The sequence below is a fragment of the Antechinus flavipes genome, chromosome 3 (genome assembly GCF_016432865.1).
Source record: "Antechinus flavipes isolate AdamAnt ecotype Samford, QLD, Australia chromosome 3, AdamAnt_v2, whole genome shotgun sequence".
NCBI lineage: Eukaryota > Metazoa > Chordata > Mammalia > Dasyuromorphia > Dasyuridae > Antechinus > Antechinus flavipes.
Genome location: NC_067400.1, coordinates 551,491,513 through 551,513,600, shown reverse-complemented (window position 1 = coordinate 551,513,600; position 22,088 = coordinate 551,491,513). Strand labels below are relative to the sequence as shown.

Below are 22,088 nucleotides of genomic sequence, written 5' to 3'. Positions count from 1 at the left end.
AACCTGCTTTTTCCAGATGGGGTTTTATAGGCAGACGCCTCTATGTACTCTGGGCTTTTCCAACCTAGGAGTGGAGAAAAGAAAGATTCTTCCCTCTCCTCCTTCCCCTCCTTCCCTTCCCTCCCCCGCCCCAGCTTCCTACTGTTCCCCAGATCAGAGACACTGCTAGGTGCGCCCAGTCCAGTCCTTAGCAGTGAGGGAGCCTGGCACGGCGTAGAAAAGGAGCTAGCAGGGAGGGGGAGCATCGAGGTTCAGGGCCATTGGTTGTGGGGGTTGGAGAGTGGGCGGGGGAAAACTCCTCCCTCTGTCTCTTAGTCTTCGGGCAGCTCAGCTTGTTGCCTACCGCTGCCACCTTGCCTACCGCTCCTGTATTGGCTCCTGTATTTGAAGACTGACTGGACCAGACCCGATCTGGTTAACGCCTCTTACTCTCAGCACCTCACTAAGCCCCAGCGCACCATACTCTCCCTGAGGAAGGGTTTTCAGCTTGTAGCTGTGGGATAGAAGCAAGCCGCCGCTCTCTCTCAAAGCCGCCAGGGGGGTGCCCTCCCCGACCTTCCACTGAGGTCTCCAGATTGCAGGTCAGTGAGAGATGCCCGTTCCCAATACTCCCAATAGTAGAAAGCTGAGCAGGGGATGGGAGAGAATGGAAGGGTCGGAAGGGTAGTGAGGAGCAGTCAACTAGGTATCCGGTCAGCGGGTCACTGTTGACATCTCGGGGACATCATGGGCATTCATCCTCCTTTAGGAAAGCCTACTCCTCCCTTAGGAATAGCCTGTCTTCCGAGTGACCATCCCAAGCTCCTTCTTCATTCCCCACTTGGTTGGAGAGAGATAACTCATTTCCAGGATTTTTTAAAAGCGAGCCACCAGTAGATGTGAGGCTTCCCATTCTGGGAGACCTGTCGAAAGTGTCACTTGTCCTGTATTCATCTGTCCTCTCCTAGTACACTATGTCTTAGCCAACAGCCCTTAGACCTCTTCCCAGGGGCTCCGTATTTTGGAAGACAGACCATTCATCTCCTCTTCAGGAAAGGGGGGGGGGGGAGGGAGAGAGTCCGGACTTCCCTGAGTTCTTTCTATCGCAGATATCACAATTGAAGGAGGCAGTTCAGGGGTCGGGCACTGGGCATCGGATTTCTGGACTCGGACAGGACAAGACACCCAGGACATATTTTTATTTAGATTCAAAGCAACAGAGAAATAGAATAGAGATCCCCCCCCCCTTTTCCAATATCCTAACATTTATCAATAACACCTCATATTTGTATAGTGCTTTCTACTTTTCAAAGGTCCTTCTTGCCAGCGGTTTTTTTCTTTCTTTCTTTCTTTTTCCATCTCTTTCTTATGAAAACTTGCCCATGCTCACATACACCGCCTGCTTTGGACCGTAAAACTGTATCTCAGGCAGGGCTTTAGAAGGCTAGTAGAGAGAGCTGCTCTCGTTACCAGGAAGTTTTTTTGGATCCTGGACTCTTTGGGTTCCCCGGCAATAGTTGTATGGAGGTTCTTAGAGGACCCGTTTGGAAACAACGCCCTTTCCCAGAGTCAGCAGTCCCTCACCCCCAAATCCTGAAACTTAAGATCTGTAATCATCCATTTCCTTTTCGAACTGCTTATAATTAAAGCGTATTGATTTTGGGAGCGGGGAAACTAGTGAAGTAGAAGGATCCTGATATTCTTTTTAAAAGACTGTTGGAAACTTGGTTTGGGAAATTTCTTTCCTTGTAACTCTTGTCTTTTAGTAGAATGGATAGAGTTGGTATTTTGACCTTAAAAACAAGATCTACCTCTTAATTTCCTTTTTCTGCTTAATTTACTTAAAGAAATGGATTGGCTTAGGGAGGTGTGGTGTTCCTGTTAAATAAATAAATAGCTGGGACAGGTAGGGATTTGAAGGGGTCGTCTGATGGGATTTGCTCCTTTTATATGTTTATGACTACATCAGTACAGAGATATGAGAATCCATCAAATCAATCTGAGATCTTGTTTCAGTCTTTCTTGGATGTTTCTCCTCAGGTGCTTTTCACTTGAATTTTCTCCAACTCTTCTTTAAAAAGAGCAAAAGGAAAAAAAAAGAAAAGAAATAAGTCAAATAGTTATTTCCTTTCAAATAATAAGTTGGAGTTGCTTATGATTCCTTGATTGTTTTAAAGAATATTTTTATTAATAAGAAGCAGTAGCTTTTTAAAATTTCTCATTCTATAATCCATTTTGACATAATCACATATTGACAAGCAAGAATACTTATTTTCTTTGTTCACTAAAAATCCTATTTTGTATTAGAAAGAAGAGGCCCCTGTCCTCCCCCCCCTCAATTTCTCATCACCTACTTGCTTTCAATTAATAATAGAAATGTCTTTGTTGGAGATATTTTGCAAGTGGGACTGTTTTTGAACACTACTGCATACTGAAGCTATTTTCTGAAACCTGGTCTTTGAAGAGAAGTGAAACCTTTGACTATTATAGAAGTATTTCAGGTATATTAGCCTTTAACATCTGCAAAGTGCATGTTATATGCTCATCATACTTTAGGTATTATGGGACCTCAATAAATATTACTGATTTTCATCATCAAAGAAGCTAACAGTATGCAGATTGCCTTTCTGCTCTAATCTTAGTATTTCCAAAACTATTGCCATATCTCATGGTAATTTAATGATTGCTGGTTTCTTTCCTTCTCCCCTCCCAACTGATGGTTTTATTTCTTGTTTTCATTTGGAATACGAAGATGCTTGGTCATAATTAAATGATTCTTAATGGGTTCGTTGTCACTATTATAAGAAGAAATATTTATCCCTAAAGTAAAAATTTTAGTTTTCTGCTATCATTTTAATCAACTCTATTTGAAAGATATTCCTAAATGTCTCCTCTTCCCAGTTAATCCTCCTCACTTTTCTCTTGGGCTTAGGCATGTAACTTATTACTCTCTATTTAGTTTAAGACCCACCACATGAAATGCTTTCTTAACGTCTCAAAGCAGTTCTGATAGATATGTCTTTAAGTGTCATTAGCTTTTATATGAAAGACAAAACAAAGTAATTACTATACATAATTACAGGTTTTGTTTCTTTTGGATTCAAAGAGGTCATTTAAGTACATGAGTTAATACATTTATAGAAATAAAATCAATAAAGTAAAGTATTAAGAAAATACTACATTCTCAGTTTTCTCAGGCACATATTTTAGGGAGAGAACATAATTCTTGTCTTGTAATAAATGGGGGATCACAATGCAGGTGCTTTCAAAGACTTTCTAGTAGAAAAAACTAAGAAGAAAATCAAGGGGAGGAGTACCAATGAGCTTTAAATGCTTAAATTTGCCAATAAATGAAGTGGGAATCTGGGAGGGAGTAGAGAAGGGATTCATCATTCTGATTCATAATTTAGGCTGCCAGAGTCCCAGTTACTAAGACTGATAAGTGCATGTAATATTGTTCAACACATGATAAAGTCTTTGAGGCTGATGGAAAACATTAATCTCTATATTCATTAAGCAGCTTGAGGTGCTCAGTGACAAGCTCCACAATCCAAGACTCCAGATTCATCTCATCTGTAACTCTGTATTGTAGCATTTGCATTGATCAAATTTATTTCTCTATGATATACCATGACATGTGACAAAAATCATTCTGCTAGAATTCTTTGGAATATGAATGTGAAATACTTTAAATTGTACATTCCATTTAGACAGGTCAAAAAGGAGATTTTGAACAAGTACTTCTTTACTATGAAAATATGAAATTATTGCAAAACCAGTCAAAGAATTGCCAACATGGCAAAATATCTGAGCTTATTAAGAGGAGTGATTAAGATTACAATGAACATTTCTTAAATTCTAAACATTTCAAATTCTCTATTACTATTATAGTATACTATTCTCTACTATCTATATGAAAATGAAAATCTCTTTTCATATTATGTTTTTACCAATTTTTTTCATTATTCTTAGTGTTCAAAAGGGTTGGGAAAACTACATATCTACTCTTTGAAAAGTAGGTTCCTTAAAGATTGTTAGAGGGTTATATACAAACTTGATGGTAATAGCAAAAGCACATAGCTGCAAGAAATTGTGTCGTATTCAGGAAACAGAATATTTCTACGACAGCATCAGTTCAGAAGCTAAATGGAATTCATTTAGGGAGCGGTCAATATATAGATTCAGCTCCCCAGGGAAGCTGAAATAGCAGCCTTCCTAATTAATTTGTCACAAGAATATTTCACTGATGAGAAAGACTTGTTAATTTGTTGGTTATTGCCAGTTAAATGGTTTACTTCTCAGTCACTTGGCATCATAGTATTTTATTGTGCCTCTAGTGCCCAATTTGTGGTTATTTGGTATCTTAACTCTCGTTTATTTATTAGTGACAAGTGACTTGCTTCCTTAGTAAACTCTCAAACCCTTGGGACAATCTAAAGATTTGAATTAATTTCTGCATTTAGTACTTATGCTATTCAATCAGGTCAAACATTTTGCTAATGTTAGCTCTAACTGCTACTAATCTTTGCAGTGACCTTGAATGGGGATGCTGTCATTTTTATAGGCAAGACACTAGAGTGTAGAGAAATCATAATTTGCTTTTGGCCACATTTCAACTATTGTGATACTTCTGAGCAGGATCATACAAAATGGTATGGGAAATGTGTGCTTCACCTTAAACCACCTTCAGGGTTTAAGTGGCGAGAGGTGGGCCACTAAGAATATAATTCTACCCCAGATTCAAGACTATCTTACCAGAACTCATATGTCTTTGCCATCTGATTCTGTATCCATTCTAATGACTGGTTCTACCTTTAAGAAACAAGGATAATAGATAAATAAATTATATCATTGAGAAGCTGCACTAAATGAAGTATTAAAAACTTAGGCTTTCCTAACCTCAGTAGTAATGTAATCCATTTTATGTGTCATAAATACAAGTTTCTACTTTTTAATCTAGTACAATGATGCTAAACAATTAGATGCAAATGAAAAATACAAATATCTGGATATTTGAAATGAGCATAATTGGATCTTTAAAAAAAATACTTGAGTAATTTAGTACATTTTTTTTTTTTTTGGTTTTCATCTCTAAGGAAAAAATACGGAGACCTGAAAATAAAATATGTGCTTTTATGTGTACATGATAAAGCTAACAAGACATCTAGGAAATGTACCATCATTTACATTTTACAATGGAAATGTTTTAATGTTGTCACATTATTTATATTTTATATTATTTTAATGCTACATATAAATATACACAAAACATATTTAACTTGATATAGTTTTATTTGATTTTCACAACTCTGTGAGATAGATACAGTTATCTATATTTTAGAGATGAGGCAATTGAGATTAGGAAAAATTATTATTACTTGCTTGAGGTGGTATAGCTTGTAAGTGTCTGAGGCAGCATTTGAATTCTGGTCTTCCTGATCAGAAATTGCTAATAGACTTGACATTTTAAAGAAAAGTAATTCATGCTATATGAGAAATTTTGCTAGAATAACAATACCCAAAAGTAGTTACAAGATGAATGAAACTTCAAAAGAAAAGATTTTTTTTTTACTTTATATTTTTGTTTTTCTGGATTCTTTCCTCTAGGGAATTTTTCTAAGTAGCAATGGTTGTTGAAGTAATGGTTTGGTGTCCTGTGATAGAAATGTTAGATACAACAATAATCTCCTTTCTTTGGACATGGCAGACATATTTATCCTTCAGCACTAAGATTGTAATAGGTTTTCTTTATATTTGCTCCCCTCCAGTGAAAAAGATCATCTAGGACCTTAATTTTTTTTAAAAAAAACTTTTAATTAAAATGTTCATCTTCTAAGACTGTTTCCATCTGTCTCATGCACAGTTGGTCTAACCAGCTCTGCATTGCCTTGCCAAAACTAGATTCTATTCTGATTATTGTTGTACAGTCCATAATGCTGTCCAAAGAAGTCCTTTAGCTCATGTTTAATGATGAATCTGCCCATCTATTACAACCTCTGGTTCACTTTTGTATATAACTCTCAAAATGAAGCCACTGAGAATTTTTGGAGCCATATTCTTACTGCCCTTTCCCTACCTTCAAGTAAGGATATACCTATGCAGATATTTACTGTCCCAGTGAATTTTGGATATTCCAGAACATTATCATGAAGGTGGGCTTAGCTTTCACTTATGATGGGCTTCTATGCTGTGAACTGCTTACTTCTTTTTTCATTTGTACACTTCTTCCAGGACCTCCAACTAACATACTTCAAGAACTTGTATGCTATCCAACCTGGAGCTCTTCAAGCAAAGGTTAAATGAGCACTTGTCATGTCTGTTGCAGGGAAGAATGTTTTCTTAGATACAGATTGATCCTTTCTAACTCTGCTATTAGATGATTCCACTTTTCACATATTGCCTCATTTTCCACATCAAATAAATGAGTTTAAACTCAATGTGGATTTACCCCTGAGCGGATTAATTTGACCTTATACTCATTCATTAGCTTTTCAAAATTATTTCAGTTTCTTTACCAAAATACTTAAATAAAAAAGTGAGATATGAAGTAATTTTTGACGATCCCCTATACATAGTGGATGCCCACTGAACACATGCTGAATGAATGAACATCAATCAATCAGTAAATATTTATTAAGCACCTACTATATGTCAGGCATTGTGCCAAGCACTAGGTAAACAAAAAGAATCAAAAGACACTTCTGCTCTCAAGAAGCTTACAATCTAATGTGGACAACATGCAAACAAAAATATATAAAGCTAGCTATATATAGGATAAATAGGAAATAATTTAACAGAAAAAATATTCACTGGAAATAAGAGAGGTTGGAAAAGACTTCCTGCAGAAAATGAGATTTTAATTGAAACTTAAAGGAAGCCAGGGAAGTTAGTAGTTGGAATGGAGAAGGGAGAGTATTCCAGGCATAGGACATAGCCAGAGAAAATGCCCAGAGCTAAGTGATGGAATATCCTATTCATATGACAGTCAGGCAGCTATTGTATCAAATTGAATCAGAAAGTGCCTGTCAGGGAGTAAGGTGTAAGAAGATGGGAAAGGCAAGAAGAGACATGTCTTATAGAAGGTCTTTTCCAGAAGTTTAGCTCAAAGGGCAGAAGAGATAAAGGAAAATAGTGGAGGTATGAAATTGACATCTACAAGTACCTACAAGTGTCCTGTAGGGTGTAGTTGAACTTTTTCTTTTTTTGTTTTTCCAACTGTAATGAATATATGCTATTGCAGTTTCGCATTTTTGTTTATATATCTCATATATAGATTGTTTGTATATAGTTATTACATACAAACATCTCTCTGTTTTAGATTATAAACTCTTTCAGGGCAGAGACTGATTTTTGCCTCTTTTTATATACTCAACACTTAGTACAGGCCTGGCACATAGGAGGAACTTAATAAATGTTCATCATTTGATTTATTCTTAAACCCCTAGTCCCCATTACATAAAAACTGACCAGAACAATGCTTTTCACTACTCAGTTTGTATTAATTTATTAAAATATACTAAGGGTAAAATCATGAACCCTTGAATCTATAAAATATTACATAACAGCTTTAAGTCAGTTGAATTCCCTTCTCCAACTCAGTTTAACAAACATTTATTAAACATTTGCCATATGCAAGGCACTGTACTAAGTGCTAGAGATATGAAGATAAAAATGGAAATAATCCCTGCCCTAAAGCAATTTAAATTCTATTATAGTATCACTGCTAAAAGGAGATTCCAATGAATCTCATGCACAAGTCAAACAATTTTTAATTATCAACTAGAAAATACACTGGCTTTGACAAGCACCACCAAGTCCAATCCTATACTCATCAATTATGTTATGCAAACTGGCTTTCTTTGATATCCATATGTGTTTCCTGTTTTTCATTCCCCAAGGATAGATTCCTCCTTCATCATATGGGAGTTTTTGTGAAGTAGTTCCATTCAACATTTATTAACCACCTACTATATTCAAAATACTAGGGATACAAAGACAAGATCAAAATAGCTGCTTCCTCTCTAAGAATCTATATCCTATTAGAGAGCAAAATATGTTATCAAAATAACTCTAATAGAAAACAAACTGAGGATTGAGAAAGCATTGACTGGGAGGTTGGATAAGAGAAAACTTCATGGAGGAGATGACATATGCATTTAGATTCAAAGGAAGTTAGAGACACAGAGGAGAGAAAGGACCATCTTCCAAACATTAGGAGGGCTTGTGGAGAATCAGGTTCCAAAACTAGCTAATTCTAGATAGCTTTATCTAGAATCTTGAATTCATGAAATAAAATAGAATTGTAGAGAATCTAGTTCCTTTTCTGAGTTAATCATTGTAAGGAAGGACCACTACACTTTAGGCTATTGTACTACTCATCTTTGGGCCAGACCTTAGTGCTTGTGAAGAAGCCCTTCAGGCTTGCTTCTGTTCTTTCCTACTCTTTTAATCTGGCATTCCTTCACTTCTGGACCTGAGTCCCTGAGATAAGAGAGACTTAGCACAAAAGGACTAGATATGTCAATGTGATTTTCCACTGTAGCTGTTGATTACATAATGCCAAAGTAACCAGACAGTTCCATCAAAAATTCATTCAATCCAGTGAAAAGATCAGTCAAAATGATCCTTCAGTTTTGTGTAAAGGGAACAAGTGGTTGATGAATTTTTCACTTTTCACCAACTTTAATGGTTGCATCACATTTGCATTATAATCTGAATATGAGTTTATGAATAAAAAATTACGTGCATGAGTCCCTCAGATGTAACCCCCCAAATCATACAGCCTGTTTCATCTCTGTTTTCATGCATAACTACGAGTGGAATTTATGTTTAAGAAATGAAATGTCAGCTCACATTATTAAAGGTCACTATGGGCAGGTAGAAGGGAAGTGATGTTACAGAGGATTTAACACTAGAAGGACCAGAATTTAAGAATAAATGATACTTTGAAAGACAAAGCAAATGTTTATTCCAATGGTGGTTCCTAATAGTATTAATGAAAGAGAAAGCCAGCAATCTGATCTCTGAGACATAATGCTCCCTGTGACTATCAAAGGAGATATTCAATCAGATGAAATTGAGAGAGACTCATGGGACAGGCCAGTTGGAAGCATACCCAGTAAAGGTGGGGGAGGGATTAGAAAGCCTAGGATTTGTGTAAATGGACAGAGGATTTGTGTAAAATGGCCTCAAAAGACAGAAATTCCTCTTTCTGAGGAAGGATGAACTAGAGTCAGACTGTTCTATGATGTAAGAGAAAAACACCCATGATTTTATTGTGGATAAAAAATCACAGCAGAGAGGTCACATGACATAGTAGATAGAAGAGCTAGCTCTGGAATCAGGAAAACCTGAATTAAGCTCTTGGCCCTGACATATAAAAACTGTGTAAGCATGGCAACCATTTAGTAGCAGAAGGAAGCAAAGATTAAAATTATAGATGCTTTCCTAGTCTTCACCAATGGAGGGAGCTCCCAACCTCGTGAAATTAAAGGTCTGGACTTTTCCCAAGAAAATCACAGCTTTATTTTCTAGAATTTGTGATTATTTAGCTATGTATAAGTTACAAGAGCAATAGTCTATATTTTGCAGATCATCTCTGACTTTCTGCCTCCCTCCTACCCCATTCTACCCTAGCCTTCCTCCTTTTAAAATCTGAAATACATTTATGGTGAACTTGAATCTAAAATTGTTGATTGCTTCTGTATTGTTTTTGACACATTCTGATTCTGAACTGTTATCTGAAATGAGAATTTGATTTCTTTCTTGATAGCATCGCATATGAGTTTGTTTCATATTATAAGGAACATGTAGACAGGATCTTTACTGTCCAGACATTTGATATCTCTTTGCCAGGGAGTGTGCAGGAAGAAACAAAGAACTGGTTCTTGGTACAAGCAAGGTATTAGCAGGATCATGGGAAATTCCAAATAAGAACATGTTTTCCTGATGAAGTGCATCCTGTCCCCTCCTAAGATAGAGTATAATCATAAATGCACAGGAAAGACATTTTATTCTGATACCTTCTTAAGAATTTCATCCTAGAACTGGTTTATGTTATATGTTTTCTCAATAGATTCTGATTCCTCTGTGCTCACAGAATTAGGCTATTACAGCACTGGACAGTACACATTTTATTATAGAAGTGGTAGCTTTTGTCTTTTCTACACATATACACAAATCTCACTTACTCTTTGAATAGAATGTCACCCCAGGGGAAATTTTATTGATATATTTTTTCCCATACCTTTAGTATTTTGAAGTGTTCATCAATTAGTGAGATAAAATATGACCTTGTTCTGTCGTAAGAATCAAAGTGATTTCAAAAGTGACAACTTTAGCCTCAGATAAATGCCCAAATGGAAGTAGCCATTGAACAAGAAAATAGTTATGTATTTATAGAACCTATATAGAAGCTGTGATTGCATTGCTGTAAGGAACTCTTGGTAGTGAAACTCTCACCAATACAGATCTGCAATGTATTGCCTTATAGCCATATAGTTTCCGGGGTACTGGTTAAGTAACTTGTCCAGGTTCATTTAGTCACTATGTCAGAGACAGGAATGAAATCTAGTGCCATGGCTGACCCTATATCTGCTACATCATACTGCCTCTTAAACTTATTTAAATAAATGTACTCTTATGTAACTAGACCATCATTTTCCTCCTGATTTGGGAGGGGGAAAAATGATGGTCTAGTTACATAAGAAGATCAAAGAAATACTGATGGATAGGTCTAGTGCTCCTTCAGTATCCTCACAAAGTCAAGAGATTTAGAGGAAGCAGCTTAGGTGAACTTCCTGTGTTGGATTTCCAAGAGGACATGGTCAAGCATTGCACAGAATGGGGAGGCATGGTTAAGGATCCCTTGTGATCTTTATTGTTGGAGGGAGCAGCTACACTATGGGATCTCACTGAATATTCCTGTTTCCTTTGTGCTCTTTCCACTGCAGTTGGTATGTTACAGACATATTCTTTAAGGTTATGGTTTATGAAGTCCCCTTTTATTTCTCTAGGCAGATAGATAACTCAGTGGATAGAGCATTGGTCCTGGAGTCAAAGAGACCCTTATCTGGCTCAAAACTAGAGTCGGATACTTACTAGCTGAGTGTTTCTAGTCAAGTCACTTTATTTTTATCTGCTTCAATTTCCTCATCTGTAGTGTGGAGATAATAATAACGCATACTTGCCAAGTGAGAGTTATCCTCCCTGGTCATTGCTGTGAGAATAAGATGAGATATTTGTAAGGTGTTTTATAAACCCTAAAGAATTACATAAATGTTAGCTCTTGTGGATGGCAAGCAATTTAGGAAACATTGATTTGTGGACCTACTCTGTTCTAGGAACTATGGGAAATACAAACACTACTAGAAATGCAAAAACAAAAATGAAAGCTTCTGTCTCTAAAAACCTTATAATGTATTGCAGTTGTTGGTACACTTATGTGTGTATATCAACTTGGAGTGAGAGGGAGTTCATGATTTTACTGGAATCAGGGACTTCCAAAATGGAAATTCCTCCTATGAATATAGGTCACCTCCTCTGCATTTTACAATCTTAGAGAATTGTTTGGATATCCAGGAGTTTATATAATTTATTCAGGATCATATAGACAATAATATATATGAGAGGTAGAATACCAAATATGTACCAAATACAAAGTGGAGAAGGAGTGGAAAAAACAGAGGTTTGGAGCTAGAAGAAACTAATCAAGTTCAACCTCCTCCTAGATAAGAAAGCCAAGGTACAGAACATATAGATACAACAATAATTTTTTGAGAAAAATTTGAACTCACTTCATCCCGACTCTAAGCCCAAGACTCTATTCTTTTAGTTCACTCAGCATTTAAGCTGTTTCTATAGGACTTAATTAGTTTCTATTAGAACTATTGCCCCATGCCACCTAAATCAAAACGCTAACAGAAATTCACTAGGATTATCAAATTTTCAGTATGAGCATTTATGCTTTACAAATCAGGTTGGATATATTATTTTGTTGGTTTTTGTACTTAAGTGATATAGAAAATGTTAATAACATAAACTTAAAAATTGGTGCTGCGTACTACCTATATTTTTCTTTTTATTTAATATTTTCCCAATTACATATTAAAACAATTTTAACATTCTTTTGTTTTTCAAATTTTGAGTTCCAAATTCTCTCTGTCCTCCCTTTTCCTCTCTCATTGAGTAGACACACAATAAGATATAGTTTATACATGTGAAGTCACTATATTTTTTTTTCCAGAGAGCCCTCCATTAACTATTTACCATCATACCACAGAGATGCTACTGCTTTGGTGACCAGGTAGGACTTTTCTACCCTGAAATATAAAAGGAAATTACAAGAGGAAGATGCACTTGGTGTTTTCTGAAGAACACTGGTTGCATGCAAATCTTCCAAACTCCAAACTCAGACCAAGATTCAGTTACCTTTGGCAGAGGTAATGAGTAATAAGTAATAAGGCTTCCTAGATGGCTAATGAGTCACCTCTTCAATCTCTAGGCACATTTCCCATTTCATTTGTTTTTCAGTCACATCCAACCCTTCCTAACCTTTGCTTGACAAAGACACTGATGTAGTTTACCATTTCCTTCTCTAACTTATTTTCCATATGAGGGAACTAAAGGCAAACAGGTTAAATGACTTATCCAGAGTCACACACTACTAAGTATAGGAGGCTGGATATGAACACAAGAAGATGGCTTCCTGACTCCAAACCTGGAACTCTATCCCCTGTGTCATCTAAGGGCCCTAAATCCATTTAATCAATTTCCTGGACAAATTAAATTTTCTACAAAGCATTGCCCTTAAAACTCCTCTCCTAAGACTTGAGCACTAGCACTTGCCATGGGTTTACTGAAACAGTGAATCCCTGGGCTTGGTTGATTATCCTTCATAATGAATCAGGCCATAGGTTCTCTAGGTCAATACTGGCTTGTTAGGTTTTGCTGGCTTATTCCAAAGTATTTCCAGTGTACATTTTTTGATTCTCAGGGGACAAACTTTGAAGTTTGTATCCTATTTTCTTTTTATGACTATTGTACTAAACACGAACCACTAACTTTAGCAGCCCCGAACTATATATACTCACTTCTGCCTGAACTGTTTGATGCCTTTAGCATCAATTAGGAGAGTCTAATTTTTCCTGATAAAAGACAGTTGATCACCATGCTTTGTCTGTCAGTCATTATAGAAGAATGAAAGAATAGGATAATTTATTTAGGACAATTTGTATGTATAAATTATGCTAAAAATTGGGCTAATATCCCAGAGGGGAGAACAATTAACACCCTAATTAATTAGGGTACTCTAGGTGGTTCCATTATGAATGGTAAGAATTTATTACCTTTAGTAAACCTTATTCTTAAACCTTGATCTCAACTAAGATTAGTTGTGAAAATATTCTGTGAGCCTAAGTCTGTCTTGAGAAATATTCAGCTTAAGAAATTCATACTAGTTAAGAGAATCTAGGTTATATTGAAAGTTATATTACTGGTTTAAACAAACAAATGGTTATACTTATTAATATACATATAAGTGACATCTTATTTGATTAATTTGCTAATAATTCTTGGTCATAGATAGTATCCTAAATTCAAATCTTAAATTGAAACATTTTGTGAATACACAGCATATTTTTAGATAGATATTTATATCTATTTATTTTTGTATACCATTCAGATTCATGCAATTAAAAGACTGAAAATATCTTCAAGCATGAAAATAAAGCATGAGTATGGTATCCTACATTTAATCACTCTCATTTTCTTCCCTTGCCAAATGTCTCTGTTACCTTAATGAAGGTAATTTCTCTCAATCACATAGTAACTTGGCACATAGTTTACAGGGGAGAAACTGGAATACCATCTCTAGGTTGGAGACTTTTCTTTGATTCTGTCAATACAGGCACAATAGAGATTTGAAGAAATTGTCTTGAGTTTATCCTCACTCCTAACACCCACTTTTAATCTCAATTATCTAGATATTTCAGATAGAAGTAGTTTTTTGTTTGTTTGAGTTTTTAGGATAATTAGCATGTAGGTAAGATTGTGAACACAATCATAATTTTATTTGTACATCAATGAAAAATAGTTGTGTTCAGTATGTGCCAGGCATTGAATATAGAAAGATAAAAATGAAATAATTCCAGATCCTTAAGGAATTTACATTCCATTAAATATATTTTTCTCCATGTTGCTGCCCTCATCAGGAAGCCCTCCTTGATTCCCTCAATTAGTATTTTTATTGAGTTCTTTCCTTAACAAAAATACTCTAAAGTGGGTAGTTTATTAGTTTTCCCATTTTACAGATGAAAAAAAAATCTGAGAGTCAGAGTAGATTATGTGATTTGCCCAAATTCAAGTATCTAATAAATGTTTGAGTCAAGACTGGAACTGAGCTCTTCTGAATCCAGGATTAATATTATTGCTACTAAGTCATTCTTGGTTTCATCAAGCCTATGTATTTATGAGATCTTCTTTATGTAATTCTTAATTTTAGTTCAGCAAATAACCCTCTTTTATGTTTCCTTTTGCTGTTCCCAGGAAGTTTAATCACTTGTCTAGAATCATTTTTCTGGTTCTTCTGATAGAAGTATACAATAGACATCCTCTCCTAATTCTCCTTCACATTTTAGTTGTACTTTTTCTTTGGAGACTTATTTCTACTACTCACTCTCATGAATTCTACATTTCAATCAAGCAGGTCTATTTGTTCTTCCCCATGCACAGAGTTCCATCTCCCCTTCGAAGCTATTTTACAATTGTCCCCAATCCTATAATGAATTCTCTTTCTCCTAATTTCTTGAATAACCACTTAGCACCTCTCAAGACTCAACTTTCCTGATTCTTCTCCTTTCCCTCTCTCTGCCTTTGTTGGCACTATGCTCACATGCTGCAAATTATTTTGTATCTGTTTTGTATAGATTTTATATTTAATTATGTTTGCACATGTTATTTCCCACCAATAGAATATTTTTATCATTGATACAATTCCATGTTACAAAGAAATCATTGTTTGTATAGTTAACATATATTTAAATATATTTATTTAAAATGTGTTATGATCTATAACATGTATCCCATATATGTGATATCATATGCACAAAAGATTATATGTAAGCTCATGTACTTTTAGATTGTAAAGATTATATAATATTTAAAATTATACATACATATAGACATATATATCAAGGCATATCTATATAATCTATCCATACTTATATATTTAAAACAACTCTAAGACTTTTGGAACACCATGTATATGTGGGATGGATGGATGGATATGTTTTATGCGCATGTATATATGCACATGTGTGTATTTGTATGCACATATACAGGGAGAAGCAAAAAATCACGTCCAGTTTATGATTTGATGATTTTTTGAAATGAGGGATAATAAAGTTGGAATTTTGTTCAAGTAATTGAAGAATGACTCAGAGTGATGAAAATATGGTGGAGTGATACTGACCATGGGAAGGCTAATGCCCCTGAATAACACTCATTTGTACCTATGCCCAAGATTGACTATTAAAATTAGATTAAAATGTTGAACGTAGCTCAAAAGGCAGTTGTAATATATTTAAGAGGACATTGGATTTAGAATCAGAAAATCTATGTTTTTATTTTAGCTCTGTCATTTGTTAGTTTGGCCAAGTTATTTCAGTTTCCTTATCTATATAATTGATATCATAGCATATGTGTTAACTGCCTCCAAGAGTTCTCCTGATGATTAAAAAACACAATAGTGGATACAGAGTTCTTTATTAGTTGTAAAGCAATGTATCAGTGCTAGCTATTTAACCTTTATTTAAACCCCCTCCCAGGAAGTTTAAGAAATTCCTGAATTTCCATGAATTTTGGAATTATGGACTGTTGCTATTCAATGGACAAAGAATACATTCTAACAAGAAACAATAACCAGTTATAGTTAGCACTGAGCAGCCTAGAATCTTAAGGCACCTCAGAAAAATTTGTCTGTTTGGTGTTCTTTAAAACACAAAGTGAAAGTGTTATTAATGTTTGCTTGCCCTTGAAAATCTTTGATTAGAAAACAAAGCTAAAAACTGCACTGATTTTTGAAATACATATTAAATTCTTAATAGACATCAGATTAAATTTGAAGCTACCAGATGAACTGTAATAAGGGATTGAATGAGATGATATTTGTAAAACTGCTTAGCTCAGTGCCTGACATACAATAGGTGCTAACTGCTTCTTCCCTCTCTCTACTTAATTCTGGTGTTCCAGAGTCTCCATAGGTCTTCTCCACACCCTTCCCCATCCCTAATTGAAGATACCTTTTTCTACTTCCTGCATCAGGTACAAAAATTCCTAGTTGTGTTTCTGCTGGAAATAGCTAATATAAATGATTTCACTTTTAATTGTGCAGCCTGAATGGTAGGTAGCAGAGAAACCATGTCACTGGACAAATATCAGTTCATTTTTTCCAGAGCAGGGACATGTCCAGTCTTGTTCAAAATAATCACACTTCCTTTTGAAGTCTATGCTATTGTATAATCAGATTTCACTGTTAAGAAATTAAAGATTTTTTTCCCTTTATACACTTCCTAAATTATTTAGTATGATTCAGAACTAAGAGGAAATTGAGCCTGAAAACTCTCATTAAAAATGCTATAACATCTTGAAAGACTAATATTACTTCCTACCTTCTTTCTTTCTACAGACTCATTATAGCTTTTGCCCACAAATCTTTATATCATAATTGTAGGGCTATTTTCTTTATACAATTTTTCAAGTGTTTAAGGAGCAACCTTGTGTTTTGCCCAAAGGTTACAGTCATTGCTCCGACTTTCCCTTACAAATTTGTATTTTTCTGTAAGCTTCAGATTGCTCTATATTTTATTTCTTATTGAAACCATTGTAATTACATTGGTCAGAAAAAAGCAGCCCAATCCCTCCAAAATGGCATAATCACATGCTAGAAATACTACTCCAATAGTGTTTTTGAGGAAGAAATTTTATGTACCATAGGATTCTAGATTTAGAGCTGGAAGAGACTTTATAGGTCATAGAGCATTATATTGTTCTCTCTTCCCCCCACCTCCACCCCTCACATTTTACAAAGGCACAATCTTTCTATCTACCTTTTGAAGTTATTGATCCAGGTCCAAGGAAAGCCATTTCAATAGTCAGGAAAAGATCACATATACAATTTGAACTTAAGCTATTGAAATTCATGATGTCAGCTTTTAAAATTATTTAAATAGTAGGACTTTAATTGCTCAGATGAAATATTGACAAAAAGAAGGCAGAATTGCTTAATTTTCTTATTTTCCTATAGGTACTTGACATTTTTGGACTTGGAATCTTTGGACTAGAAAGGACATAACAAAAATGACTAATGGAAGGTTGATAACATGAGATAACTAATGAGATAATAACAATAACCTGCCATTAATGAATTCCTCTCTTGGACATAAATATATGTTAGAATATTAATAAAAGTGATAAATATAATTGAAATGCTATGGAAAGGGAGGAGGTATTACAGGACTAGGATACAATAAATGTCTCACTTTTTTGAAGAAAGGAAAAGAATGGAATCAATACATTGTAAAATGTACAACATCACAGAATTCTTGGAAGTGTTATTAACAAAGAGACAAAGAGACAAAGTTGTCCTTTGTTCTCAAAAAAGACCATGACATCAGGGAGGTGATGTCATGACACTCAAATGAATTGGATTTAAGTGAGGGAGAGCTGTGCAAGATCACCTGCCTCACTTTCCCCTCTAGAGCCATCTGGATCCAGTGGCAAAATATAGATCAAGATGACTGAAAATGGCCTTGGATGCAATCGGAGACCTTGGTCTATTTAAGCTAAGGTCTTCAAAATGTCTGTTTGACTGGGGTCACACCGAATCATTGATTAAGGCTGGGTTATTAAAGAAACAATTAACATCCAGAAAATGAAGCAATCACCAGAGGCCTGGTGATTTCCTCAAGCCCAAGCTAATAGCAAGCTAACCTTAAGTCTTTTTAAACAAGAATTGTTAGACTGATAGAACAATTTATATTGCTCAATTTTAACAAAGCATTTAATAAAGTCTCTCATGATATTCATGCTGATGCGATTGGATAGACATGGGCTAAAAGATAATACAATTAGTCGGATTCAGAACTGGCCATTTGATCAAACCCAGAGTAGTCATTAAATTGATCAATAAATAGCAACCTAGAAACAAGTGTTCAGTGGAATATCCTAGGGATTTATGATTGGTTTTATGTAATATTTTTATACATGATGTTGAAAAAGACATTAAAAATAGCATATGTGCTTTTAAAATTTGCAGAGGGCAGAAAGCTAGAAAAGGAGAACTAGTAGATTAGATGATAGAATCAAGATTCAGAAGGACTTTGACAGTCCTAGATATTATGGCAAAATGAATGAGAGGCACAGTATCTAGGAATGAGGAGGCAACATCTCACTGTTTACATCATGAATTTTGTGTTCACTTTTGATTGTCACATTTTAGAAATATTATTGACATATGTCCAGAGGTGAACAATCAGGGCACTGATGAACTATGAATAAATGTCATATGAGGAACAGTTGAAGGAACTGAATTTGTTTAGCCTGGAGATGAGAAGACTTTAAAAAGATAGAATTGTCATCAATAAGAACCCTCATGTGGAAGAGGGATTAAATTTGTTCTGTTTGGCCTCAACGGGTAGAGCTAAGAACATCGGGTTAAAGTAACAAGATATCAATTTTTTGATGGGAGGAAAAATATCTTAGGACTTAAAGCAGAATGGGAATTTTGTGAGGTATTGGTTTACTCCATTTGCTGGTAGATTGAAGAAAGGAGTCTTTATAGATGTAGTCTATGAACCAATCTCTGAAGTTGTAGAATTCTATGATTATTATCATCTCTTCAAAAACTGTTGGAATCTTTACAAACTGCTAACTCATTAGAGTTGATGTTTTGGGCCAGAACCTGAAACAAGGTACTAAGTAGAACTAATTGATACAATGCTTGTGTTCACACCTTTACTCATTGGAGTTCACAAGTATGGGAGATTCACAACATTACCATGTTTTTACTTCTCTATCCTCTCAGATACAAATGTGACTGGAAATCTTGGTTTCATTTCACTTATCCCTCACTGACACACTCAATTTGTTACTAAGTCTTATCTTTTCCACTTTGGAAACATCTGTCCTTTCTGTTCCCTCTTTTCCATTCCCACTAGGCCACATTTGTTCAGGCTCTCAGTAGTTCTTACTAAGACTAGCTAATTGTTTCCATTGATGCCATATTAATCATGATAAAAGACCATTTTTCATCATGTAACTCTCCTAATGACTTACTATGACTTTCTAATGCCACTGAATTAACATTAAACTTCTTAGTTTGAATTTAAAGGCATCAATCTTCCAATTGTTAACAATTAGATTAATTCCCTTTGTTCTGTATCTTTCCTATACTTCAGAGATATCATTCCTGCTTCTTAACTAAGTCTCTGAAGAAAACCCATCTTTTTTTTTTTTCAGGAAAATATATTCTGGCCAGAGTTGACCATCTACTGTTTCATATTCCAAATATTCTCATGTCTCTGTGCCTTTGTTCAAGCTGCCTCTGAATATGGGTTGTCCTTTTTTACATCCCCAGTTTGTTGGAGTCCTACCCAGATTTCAAGGTTATATTCTCCATGAAGTCTTTCTTGACTTCAGATGGAAGTGGTCTCTCCTTATGAGCTCTCACATAACTTCAGGTTTCAAGGTAATTTATATCTTCACAACAAGCCTAAGAAATAAGTGATTTTGCAAATGAGAAATAAATTGAGAGAGATTTTAGGACTTGCCTAAGGTTTTGTAGTCAATAAATATTTGAAGTGGTGTTCTTATCCTACACTTTTCTTCACTTCAAGTCTAGTTTTCTTCCTTTCTTGCTACAATTCTAAGAATTATAGTTGTTGTGCTTTTTTTTTATTTTTCCCTATCAGACTGCAAACCCTTTTAGGATTGTTGCAGCACTTAGCCCAGTCCTGTGCATGTAGGGAATACTAAATGAATGCTATTGAGCTGAAATAAGGTTGAATGTTCAGAAAGTGAGTAATAGAGTGATATCACTTTGATGTCTCTTTCAGATAAGTTTCTCAAAGGTCTACAAGAAATCTAAGTAAGCCCACCAAAAAATACTTTTGGGTGACATCAGAAAAACAATAGATGCACCTCCTAGACAACAAATTCAATTTGATTTCTTTGTATCCCTACTCCAAATTCAGGACCGCTCATGTACATATCTCAATGGTTTCTAGATTCTATAAGCAACTGTAATTCAAGTATTTTCTTTTTTGAATTCTACAAGATGAGAGCTCTCAGAAATGAACTAAAGTAACAGAATTTCCTCTTTGGTGTGCCACTTGTTCATCTGGGGAAAGCATTTTATAAATATCATTTTGAGATATGTACAATCTAATCTCTTTCAATTCTAGCTCATCTTTACTTATGTTCCCAGGACTGCTCATTTGGAGTATGGAGAAACAAGACTTGAGTGTAGGGGATATTTAATGAAGATGTATTGGGAGAAAGTCTTTCATTAAAGGATTTTTTCAAACTGTCCATCCGAATTTCCCTTTGAAAAAATAAGACTTTCAAGTTCCTACTGAAAGGAAAGGAACAATAGATAATAAACTGAAACAAGGCTCACAAAGCAAGAGGATGACTGTGATAATTTAAAGGACAGATATGTATGTTGGCTTTGTCTTTTAGAAGAGAATACTAAAATGGCCTAGCCAGGATGTTAAAGTCAATTTCTGTATGGAACATTTAGCTTCATTCTGCTTCAGAGCAAAAAATGGCCTTCCTCACTCCAGTATATATGCATAATAGCAACAGGACTAGAATATGTGAATGGATCCTCAATCACTACTTGGGTAACAGTTCAGATGGCTTATCTTAGCCTCTTACATGTCTTATTAAAAAGTTAGCTTTGTAAAGGCAGGAGCTTTTTTTTTTTTTTTTTTTGATCCTCCAAGCTTAGCCAGGTGTTTTCCATAGAATAGAATCTTCACCTATATTTCAGGAATGGAATTCTATAGATTGATTATAACATTGTTGGGCCTCAAGCATTTTCTCTCATCAATATGAGGAGAGAGAGTGTAGATACCAAGGTAAAATTAATCAACTGCTAATCAATCAGATAGAAATTAAATGCTTGGAAATGTAAGGGCATAGATAATATTTTTAATGTGTAAACATTATCAACATGGAAACAGAAAGAAGGCTGTTCAAGGAAAAATGCAGTTTAAAGGAACATGGTCCTTTGTACCAGAGAAGGATGCTGGCCATGAACTTAGAAAGGCATTCTAGGCTGTAAAGCGATATGGATTATGAGATACCCCTTTGGGGTGGAGGGAGGGAGGGGAAAAATCGGAACAGAAGTGAATGAAAGGGATAATGCTGTAAAAAATTACCCGGGCATGGGTTCTATCAATAAAAAGTTATTAAAAAAAAAGAGATACCCCTTTGCCACACGTGTATTCTATACATGTACCTCACTAATTTTAACTTAAGACAATTCTTCTTGAGAGACCATGTGTATTTCTGAGACAGAATATACCAACGTATCATTTGTTCTTACTTCTTACTGGCTTATTGGTAGAGGGAAGCACAATGGTAAAAGTTTATGAGCAACAGTACTAAAAACCCTGACCCTTGGAGTTACCCCTATCCCTCTCTTGATTGGAGGAGATATAGTAAGCTGTTCTCTGATGTACCCAAAGTACTAGTGGGAGTGGTAGTTAAGAGAATAACCCAAAGGACATGTCAAATAAACCAAAAAATACAAAAGAAGACAAAAAGAATAAAGTAAACAATTCACATTGTAAAAGAATTCCCTGTTGCCTACAATTAGCACAAACTGATTCCTTTACCTGTACTTGGCTGTTGCTATATAAAATCATATTGCTATATTTCTTGACTGAATCACTTTGCAAGAGAAGGCACAGCCTTTCAGCCATTTTCTGTTCACTTAATGATAAGAGAATATCTGGCTTAACTTTCTTGCTGTCATTTACTTAAGATTAGAATTGCATACAACTAGCTTACAAAATCAAGCTGAGGTATCAACCATTGGCTTGTTT

At 35.3% G+C, this 22,088-nt stretch overlaps 1 protein-coding gene across 1 annotated transcript in view; it reads left to right on the top strand.

Annotated features, from left to right (window-relative positions):
- The first annotated feature begins 286 nt into the window (after nt 1–286).
- Nucleotides 287–22,088, top strand: part of SERTM1 (serine rich and transmembrane domain containing 1) — a 30,621-nt gene continuing 8,819 nt past the window's right edge. Inside the window, exon 1 of the mRNA XM_051987429.1 lies at nt 287–581. The gene's annotated coding sequence lies outside the window, so the exon portion shown is untranslated. The remainder of the gene's footprint in view (nt 582–22,088) is intronic.